This window comes from Pristiophorus japonicus, chromosome 23, assembly GCF_044704955.1.
Source record: "Pristiophorus japonicus isolate sPriJap1 chromosome 23, sPriJap1.hap1, whole genome shotgun sequence".
Lineage (NCBI taxonomy): Eukaryota > Metazoa > Chordata > Chondrichthyes > Pristiophoridae > Pristiophorus > Pristiophorus japonicus.
Window position 1 is genome coordinate 38,847,506 of NC_091999.1, and position 8,479 is coordinate 38,855,984.

The following is an 8,479-nucleotide window of genomic DNA, read 5'->3' on the forward strand; positions in this document are numbered from 1 at the left end:
TACTCACACTTCCTTAGTACCCTCTTTTACTCACACTCCCTCTGTATCCTGTGTTACTCACACTCCCTCAGTACCCCGTGTTACTCACACTCCCTCAGTACCCTGTGTTACTCACACTCCCTCAGAACCCTGTGTTTCTCACACTCCCTCAGTACCCTGTGTTATTCACACTCCCTTAGTACCCTGTGTTTCTCACACTCCCTCAGTACCCTGTGTTACTCACACTCCCTCCGTACCCTGTGTTACTCACACTCCCTCAGTACCCTGTGTTACTCACACTCCCTCGGTATCCTGTGTTTCTCACAATCCCTGAGTAACCTGCGTTACTCACACTCCCTTAGTACCCTGTGTTACTCACACTCCCTCAGTACCCTGTGTTATTCACACTCCCTTAGCACCCTGTTTTACTCACACTCCCTCAGTACCCTGTGTTACTCACACTCCCTCAGTATGCTGTATTACTCACGTGCCCTCAGTACACTGTGTTTCTCACACTCCCTCAGTACCTTGTGTTACTCACACACCCTCAATAACCTGTGTTACTCACACTCCTTGAGTACCCTGTCATACTCACACCCCTCAGTAACCCGTGTTACTCATCACTCCCTCTGTCCCCTGTGTTACTCACACTCCCCGAGTACCATGTGTTACTCACACTCCCTCAGTGCCCTGTTTTACACACACTCCCTCAGTACCCTATGTTACTCACAATCCTTCAGTACCGTGTGTTATTCACACTCCCTCAGTAATCTGTGTTACTCACACTCCCTCAGTACCCTCTGTTACTCACAGTCCCTCAGTCCACTGTGTTACTCACACATCCTCAGTCCCCTGAGTTACTCACACTCCCTCAGTAATCTTTGTTACTCACACTGCATCAGTACCCTCAGTTAGTGACAATCCCTCAGTACCTTGTGTTACTCACAGTCCCTCAGTACCCTGTGTTACTCACACTCCTTCAGTACACTGTGTTCCTCACACTCCCTCCGTCCCCTGTGTTACTCACACTCCTTCAGTACACTGTGTTACTCACACTCCCTCCGTCCCCTGTGTTACTAACACTCTTTCAGTACCCTGTGTTATTCACACTCCCTCAGTACCTGTGTTATTGACACTCTCTCAGTAAGCTGTGTTACTCACACAGCCTCAGTAACATGTGTTACTCACAATCCCTCAGTACCGTGTGTTACTCAAACTCCTCAGTAGCCTGTGTTACTCACACCACCTCAGTAACCTGTGTTACTCACACTCAATCAGTACCCTGTGTTATTCACACTTCCTCAGTAATCTGTGTTACTCACACTCACTCAGTACCCTGTGTTACTCACACTCCCTCAGTATCCTGCGATACTCACACTCCCACAGTAACCTGTGATTACTTGTTAGTTATTAGTTACAACTCACTAATTAGTTACAAGGTTCGATTGGGATATGACTTGGCCAACTTAGAATTTAAAAAAAACCAAAACTTTTGTCAGCAACGAGAATTAAATCAAGGCATCAGCAGTTGAAACCACATGCTGTGTTATCGTTATCCTGTGACATAGTTACACAAAGGTCAGAAAGGGGAAGATAAAGGACGACAGTTTGTAACGCAGACTCAGGATGACCTAAAATACGGGAAACTGCAATCAGACAACTATGGCTGACAGAGATAAGCGCAGATCTAAAACCTATGGCCTTGCGATATGTAAAGAATTTATTGTTTTTAAACTTAATCAACTAACCTGAGATCCTGTGAGACTTTGTAACAATGTGACTTATTCCTGCAACTAACTGATGAAATTAATTTAATTACACTTAATACACGGAGCCTGTTTACTTGTGCGTATAAATATGTGCGATATCTTGTGTTGGGGGAGTGACCAGCTCATCCGGTGATTGAGCAGCTGCTCCCACTTTCGCCTTTTGGCTAAGATCATGCGTAACTGACCTGACAGGAGAGTAACCATGACCCCAAAGTGGTTCTCCCTGGATCAGGAAGGTGGTTCTCCTATGCTTTTTGGAAATAGGAGGTGGGTGGGATGGATTGACCCATCCACCTCCATGGCACGAACCTGGTATTGCAGTACTTCCAGGAACGGTGCAGTGGCTCTCGGCCTTTTGGCTAAGAGCATTGGAGCAGAGTGATCCTTGATGTGTGCAAGGTGACCTCTGGCGTTCGTGATTTGACAAAGAATTGGGAAGATTGGCTACGAATTAAAAAAAAAATAAAAATAAAGAGTGCGACAAGCGAACAAAATGCGAGAGGAAGGCGAATGGAATGTTGGCCTTCATTGAGAGAGGGATGGAGTACAAAAGCAAGGAGGTCCTTCTGCAACTGTACAGGGTATTGGTGAGGCCGCATCTGGAGTACTGCGTGCAGTTTTGGTCACCTTACTTAAGGAAGGATATACTAGCTTTGGAGGGGGTACAGAGACGATTCACTCGGCTGATTCCGGAGATGAGGGGGTTACCTTATGATGAAAGATTGAGTAGACTGGGTCTTTACTCAATGGAGTTCAGAAGGATGAGGGGTGATCTTATAGAAACATTTAAAATCATGAAAGGGATAGACAAGACAGAAGCAGAGAGGTTGTTTCCACTGGTCCGGGAGACGAGAACTAGGGGGCACAGCCTCAAAATACGGGGAAGCCAATTTAAAACCGAGTTGAGAAGGAATTTCTTCTCCCAGAGGCTTGTGAATCTGTAGAATTCTCTGCCCAAGGAAACAGTTGAGGCTAGCTCATTGAATGTATTCAAGTCACAGACAGATAGATTTTTAACCAATAAGGGAAGTAAGGGTTATGGGTAGCGGGCGGGTAAGTGGAGCTGAGTCCACGGCCAGATCAGCCGTGATCTTGTTGAATGGCGGTGCAGGCTCGAGGGGCTCGATGGCCTACTTCTGTTCCTAATTCTTATGTTCTTAATTGTCTGAGTCCAACTCGGGGTTGAGGAAATTACAACACCGGACAGCCCCGCACGGGCCCAAGGCCCAGAGCCCACCTCCCCGGGGGCCCCGCACAGGCCCAGAGCCCACCTCCCCGGGGGCACCGAGCCCAGAACCCACCTCCCCGGGGGCCCTGCACGGGCCCAAGGCCCAGAGCCCACCTCCCCGGGGGCCCCGCACGGACCCAGAGCCCACATCCCTGGGGGCCCCGCACGGGCCCAGAGCCCACCTCCCCGGGGGCCCCGCACGGGCCCAGAGCCCACCTCCCCGGGGGCCCCCGCACGGGCCCGGAGCCCAGAACCCACCTCCCTGGGGGCCCCGCACGGACCCAGAGCCCACCTCCCTGGGGGCCCCGCACGGGCACAGAGCCCACCTCCCCGGGGGCCCCGCACGGGCCCAGAGCCCAACTCCACGGTGGCCCCGCACAGGCCCAGAGCCCACCTTCCCGGGGGCCCCGCACGGGCCCAGAGCCCACCTCCCCGGGGTCCCCGCTCGGGGAAAGGCCGGAGCCGCAGGTTGTTGTTCGGGGCCTGAGGCCCACAGCGGGTGTGTGTGAAACTCTTTTTGGAGTTCACCTGCAAAACATAAGACATTAAACGGTGCCACCCGACCTGGGTGACCCTCCAGACATTTACAAGGCCCTTTTTTTTCCCCCTTTTTTTTTGTGTTTTTCTTTTTTTTTTTTTTTTTTGGGCACTAAAATCACAATTTTCCCCAGTGCCCCCTATAAAAGGGAAGGGGGACACTAAAAGCACCGGCAATTAAAACAAATTAAACTTAAAAAACGTAAAATCAAATTAAAATTTGGTTGCCGGGCGTGATGATGCACTCCAGTCCCTCCGGTGCCCACCTCCCGCGGAAGGCTGCGAGTGTACCGGTGGATCAGTGTGTGTGAAGCCCGCAGCCCCCCGGGGTTTATTAACCCGCTCCCTCCCTCCGCCCATCTCTCAGCCGCTGCCTCAGACACAGCCGCCGCACCGCGCATGCTCAGCTCACACTGCCCGGGTGATTGACGAGCGGGCGGTGGGTCATCCAACCAATCAGAGTGTGCAAGAGGCGGGGCTTGCGGCCCCACAGTGGGCGGAGCTGGAAGACCGAGCTCGAGATGAGTTCTCCAACCAATCGGAGTGTGCGAGGGGCGGGGCTGAGCCCGGATCTCCCGTACTGAGCATGTGCGGCGACAGTTGGTGGAGCCCGGATGATGTGGGTTGTCGGCGCGGGGCAGGAATTGGAGCCGCGCGTGGGGCTGGTGAGCGTCATAAACACGTGGTGTAGGGCCCAGGGCCAATCACAGCCCAGAGGCTGACCCCCGGCTTGACCCGCGGTGACAGGCCCGAGGTCAGCGGGGTCACCGGCCGCCAGCTGGGATTTGGGAAGGAGGAAAAATGGGAGGCATTCTAAAGCAAATGGTGCAATTTGCAGGTGAACACAAAGCTGTGAGGGGCAGGGTCCGCTGATCAATCTGTTCCAGCATTAATAGCAGTATAGAGTACAACAAGAAAGTTCTGGTCAACCTTTATCACTCACTAGTTAGACTCAGATATTGAGGGTTGGCCTCAATTCTGCGACATCAATAATAACTTTCAAAACCAGCAATGTTCAAAGGAAACATTTTCTGGTGTTTTGGGGCAGGTGCAGGGAGTGGGTCTTTCAGTGAGTCGGACAGGCTCATTCTGTGCCATGTGATTCCCTGAAATGGTGAGAGTCAGGGAGTGAGTGGTCAAAGAGAGCCCATCACCAAAAAAGGGAGATATTACAGATATATAGGGAGGGTCAGAGTGTATAAAGAGCTGACGGGAGCACAGACACCCAGAGTCAGTACATTCAGGGGAGGGGAACCAGTGAGTGTAGAACTGAACCCAGCCAGAGTCAGTACCTTCAGGGGAGGGGAACCAGTGAGTGTAGAACTGAACCCAGCCAGAGTCAGTACCTTCAGGGGAGGGGAACCATTGAGTGTAGAACTGAACCCAGCCAGAGTCAGTACCTTCAGGGGAGGGGAAGCAGTGAGTGTAGAACTGAACCCAGCCAGAGTCAGTACCTTCAGGGGAGGGGAACCAGTGAGTGTAGAACTGAACCCAGCCAGAGTCAGTACCTTCAGGGGAGGGGAACCAGTGAGTGTAGAACTGAACCCAGCCAGATCAGTACCTTCAGGGGAGGGGAACCAGTGAGTGTAGAACTGAACCCAGCCAGAGTCAGTACCTTCAGGGGAGGAGAGAGAGGGGAACCAGTGAGTGAAGAACTGAACCCAGCCAGAGTCAGCACTTTCAAGGGAAGGGAACCAGCGAGTGTAGAACTGAACCCAGCCAGAGTCAGCACTTTCAAGAGAGGGGAACCAGCGAGTGTAGAACTGAACCCAACCAGAGTCAGTACCTTCAGGGGAGGAGAGAGAGGGGAACCAATGAGTGTAGAACTGAACCCAGCCAGAGTCAGTACCTTCAGCGGAGGGGAACCAGTGAGTGTAGAACTGACCCCAGCCAGAGTCAGTACTTTCAGGGATGAGACACAGACAGTTTAGGGAGGGAGTTCCAGAGCTTGGGGCCTCAGCAACAGAAGACAAGGCCACCAATGGTGGAGCGATTATAATCAGGGTTGCTCAGCAGGGCAGAATTAGAGGAGCGCAGACATCTATGGGGGTTGTGGGGCTGGAGGAGATTACAGAGATAGGGAGGGGCGAGACCATGCAGGGATTTGTAAACCAGGATGAGAATTTTAAAATCGAAGCGTTGCTTAACTGGGAGCCAATGTTGGTCAGCGAGCACAGGGGGTGATGGGTGAACGAGACTTGGTGCGAGTTAGGACACGGGCAGCCGAGTTTTAGATGAGGCGAAGATTACGTGGGGTAGAATGTGGGAGGCCAACCAGGAGTGTGTTGGAATAGTCAAGTCAAGAGGTAACCGAGGAATGGATGAGAGTTTCAGCAGAGGGTGAGCTGAGGCAGAGATGGAGATGGCCGATATTACACAGGTGGAAATCGGCGGTCTTGGTTTTCTGGGGATATGTGGTTGCAGCATTCTGGATAAGATCATCCGTCTTTTCAATAGAATGAATGTGCAGGAGGCCATTCGGCCCATTGTGCCTGTGCTGGCTCTATGGTAGATATATCCAGTTAGTTCCACTCCCCTGCTCTTTCCCCATAGCTCTGCAAATATTGTCCCTTTAGTATTTATCCAATTCACTTTTGAAAGCCACTATTGAATCTGCTTCCACCGCCCTATCAGGCAGTGCATTCCAGATTGCAACAACTCGCTGCTTATACAATGGTTCCTCATGTCGCCTCTGCTTCTTTTGCCAATCACCTGAACTCTGTGTCCTCTGGTTACCGACCCTTCTGCAAATGGAAAGTGTTTCTCCTTATTTAGTCTATTAAAACTCTTCATGATTTTGAACACTCTGTCAAATCTCCTCTTAACCTTTTCTGATCCAAGGAGAATTACCGCAGCTTCTTCAGTATCTCCACATAACTGAAGTCCCTCCTCCTTCGTACCATTCCAGTAAATCTCTTCTGGTCCCTCTCGAAGGTGTGGATACCTTTCTGAAAGTGTGGTGCCCAGAATTGAGCACAATGTGTCAGCTGAGGCCTAACCAGTGTTTATAAAGGTTGAGCAGAACTAAACATCAAATGCTGGATTTTTTTGATGGGGTTTAGACGGGCGAGGTTTATCCAGTCAGTTGGATGTGAGCTGAAACATGTGCACTTGGAGCGGGGAGCCAGGGACACGCTGTGTAACCGGGCACAGACACTCTGCACAGCCCACACATCACTTGTTTCCCACATGGCCCAGAAAGATGTATGAAATGCAACAATTAATTTGATTTTACTTTAAATAGTTTTGTTTATAAATTTAATTATGCTTCTTTAATTTTATTTCTGAACTCAGATTCAGGGCCCCATTTTATTTCTTCCTCTGAGCCTCACAACTTAATCTGGCAGCGTAATGTTGACGAGTGGTGATTGATTGCCCTGGGAACCAACAGGAAGAGAGGTCAGAGGCCGGAGGGCCCAGCGAGCAGCGTGTTCTGCAACCAATCGCGGTGCTTGAGGGGTGGATCCTGAGTCGGCCTGTCAGGTGAGTCTGTGTGAACCCCTGTTAAACAATTTATCTTTTAAAGTTAAATCAAGATTTATTTTGTCAGCAAAACAGTTTAACATTTATCAGTATTTTATTTCCCTGGAGTTCCTAAATGAGTTTCAGACACTTCAGTGCCAAGTGGATCAGGTGTTTAAAGATCATTCATTTCCCTCATGTCGCTGTTAGTTAAAGATATATAGATTGATTTCCCTCCATTATGCATCTTTTGTAAGTAAACAAAAATCATTTCTGTTAGCAGTGAGTCACATTCTGCACTGGGGGAGACGGCTGGTGACTTCAGGCTTTAAAATAATCATCCACTTGTTCAAATCCCTCCAAGGCCTCGCCCCTCCCGATCTCTGTAACCTCCTCCAGCCCGCCAATCCTCTTAATAAGGAGAACCAATTTTCAGTGTCAGAAAGTTCAGTAACCAGAGGCACAGATTGAATGTGATTGGCAAATGAACCAGAGGCTACATGAGGGAACTAATGAAGCAGCGAGATGTTCTGGCCTGGAACGCACTGCCTGTTAGGGTGGTGGAAGCAGATTCACTTGTAACATTCGAAAGAGATAAACATGAGTTTAAAAGATTTTCAGCGTTATGGGGCAAGAGTAGGACAGGAGTCCCCTGAGTGCATCTCGCTCGCTAACCGGTTTTCAGTTCTGGATACAGATGAGGGCGATGGTTTCTCTGGGGAGTGCAGCCAGAGCCATGTCCACAACACCGTGGGTGGCTCAGCTGCACAGGGCGGGGAGGAAGAAGTGTGGAAGAGCAATAGTGGTGGTGGATTTGATAGGGGAACAAACAAGCGCTTCTGCAGGCACAGACATGATTCCAGGATGGTATGTTGCCTCCCTGGTGCCAGTTTCAAAGATGTCACTGAGCGGCTGCAGGACATAGTTGAGGGGGGAGGATGAACATCCAGAGGTTGTGGTCCATATCGGGACCAATGACATCGGTAGAAAGAGGAATGAGATCCTGCAGGCAGATTTTCGGCAGCTAGGAAAGAGATTAAAAAACAGGACCTCAAAGGTAGTAATGTCTGGATTACTCCCGGTGCCACGTGCTGGTGAGTACAGAAATAACAGGATAGAGCAGATGAATGCATGGCTGGAGTTTGGTGCAGGAGGGAGGGATTTAGATTCCTGAGGCATTGGGAGCGTTTCTGGGGGAGGGGGGACCAATACAAGCCGGATAGGTTTCACCTCAACAGGACCGGACAATATCCTCACTGGATAGAGAGAGGGAACAGTGTGGATCGAGAGAGGGGACAGTGTGGATAGAGAGGGGGGACAGGGTGGATAGAGAGGGGGGACAGTGTGGATAGAGAGGGGGGACAGTGTGGATAGAGAGAGGGGACAGTGTGGATAGAGAGGGGACAGTGTGGATAGAGAGAGGGGGGACAGTGTGGACAGAGAGGGGGGACAATGTGGACAGAGAGAGGGGGGGCAGTGTGGACATAGAGAGGGGGGACAGTGT

At 50.7% G+C, this 8,479-nt stretch overlaps 1 pseudogene; it reads left to right on the plus strand.

The window, feature by feature from the left end:
* Positions 1–1,892: 1,892 nt before the first annotated feature.
* Positions 1,893–2,094, plus strand: LOC139235760 (U2 spliceosomal RNA; annotated as a pseudogene).
* Positions 2,095–8,479: the final 6,385 nt, after the last annotated feature.